This window comes from Bison bison, unplaced genomic scaffold, assembly GCF_000754665.1.
Source record: "Bison bison bison isolate TAMUID 2011002044 unplaced genomic scaffold, Bison_UMD1.0 scf7180017851711, whole genome shotgun sequence".
NCBI classification, from domain to species: Eukaryota; Metazoa; Chordata; class Mammalia; order Artiodactyla; family Bovidae; genus Bison; species Bison bison.
In genome coordinates, this window is record NW_011482284.1 from 179565 (window position 1) to 181493 (window position 1929).

Sequence of the window (1929 nt, forward strand, 5' to 3'; positions counted from 1 at the left end):
TGGTGAGGGCGCGCCACGGGGCGCGGTGGGGGTGTCCTGGGCAGGCGGCCCCTTCACGGGCGGGCAGCCCCTTCACGCAGCTGTGCTCTCCTCAGGCGACGGCGAGGACGACGAGCCGGAGGAGGGCGCTGGGGACGTCAGCCAGGTGAAGCCGGTGCTGTCCAAGGCCGAGCGCAGCCACATCATCGTGTGGCAGGTGTCCTACACCCCCGAGTGAGCTGCGCCCCTCCACCCTGCCCGCCCGATGCCGCCCGCACCTGTACATACGCCCCGCCCACCTGCCCACCGCCGCCCCGGGGCGGCCAGGCGCCCGTCCACCCCACTTCTGACCTCTCAACCTGCAGCTTTCACCTGAGGCCCGGGGCCTCCCCCTGCGAGCTGGCAGAACAGTGGGTCTGGCTGGGGGTGGGGCGGGGAGCAGGCAGCGTTCTGACCAGGGAGGCGCAGAGCCTCTTGGAACACCGGCTCCCCAACAGCTCCTGGCCGGCACCTGGCTCTAAGTCCTCCAGGCCCAGGGCACTGCAGGGCCAGAGCGAGACAGAACCCCAGTGGGGGTCAGGCCAGGGCACACCCCTACAGGTGGCCCTGGCTCCACCCGGAGCCTCCCACTCCCATCACGCTCTCCCAGGGTCCCCCCGGGGGACAAGCAGGGACTCAGCCCTGCTGAGTCTTCCCACCCTTGGTCCACTTGCCTTTGACTGCTGTCCACAAGAGCAGGGCTCCAACCCTCAGGGAGCTGGCCCAGCTGCTCACCTTCCCTGGGCTCCCTCCACCCCGACCCCTGCCACCCTGGGAACTGGCATGAAAGCACGTAACCAAGCTTCCTGGGGCAGCTGCTCGAGAAGACAGAAAGACAGACAGACGCCCTCATCCCGCTCGAGCCCTGTGATCGTCCCGTGTGCTAGGCCCTCACTGACCCGTGTCTTCCCCTCCCCGCTGGCTCAACCTGGGCAAAGACCCACCTTGTAGGAGCAGGCCCCTTGAGTCCCACCCCTCTCGGAAGCCCCTAGGGTGGAATTTCTCAGGCTGCCAGGGCAGGCCCAGGCCTCAGGAAGAAGGGGTTGGTGGCGGGGGGGGCCTGGCCTCTCCTGGGGTCAGTCCTTGGATGTAGGCTCAGCCTCAGGGTGATGGGAAGGAGTGCTCCAGGGCCTGCCTCCGGTGCAGTCTCCGAGGAGCCTGCTCCTAAGACACGCTACTAAGTGCCTGGGGTCGGCGGTGCGACCTGCTCCCATGAGGGCCCTGACGACAGGCTGATGAGCAGAGGCCAAGGAGAGGAGCTGCTAGGTATCCGTGCCTGCTGCTCTGAGGGGCATCGCCCTGGACTGCTACCCTCCCTGCCCAGGCCTCACTCCTGTTCCTCCAGGCACTGGGCAGGGTCGCCCCAGGCCCTGCTGCCCACCCCCTCCCACAGAGAAGCACAGACCCTGGGCAGCTGCCCCCAAGCCCAGCCGGTACCGCTGCAGGCTTCCCCCACGCCCTGCCACTCTCCACTGTGATGTCCGTCAAGTCCCCTCTCTGTCCTCAGGGGGCCTGAAGCGACCTGGGGGGAGCCGGGTGGGTGCAGCCAGGGGAAGGGGCTGGGACGATTCTCCTCAGGCTTTGGCCCTGCAAGTGACCCTACGTGTCTGCTCTGTATGTAATAAATGTCTTAACACCATACTTCTGTGTCCCTGTGCCCAAACCAACTGGAGCACAAAAGTTTTCTTCCGTTTATTATAAAAACAAATGCCGGGGCAAGCCAAGTACCAGAGCTGCGCCCTGGTGCGTTTGCAGGCGAGCTGTAAACGGGCGCGGGCTGGGCCGAGGCGCCTGAGAACCCCATCCAGGGCAGGAAGGCAACCAGAGCTCGGCAGGCGGGCCACCCACCTGCCCTCGGGAAGGCTGCTGCGGGGCTACCACAGGTCCGGGGTGGGGCCTGGGGGGGGGGGG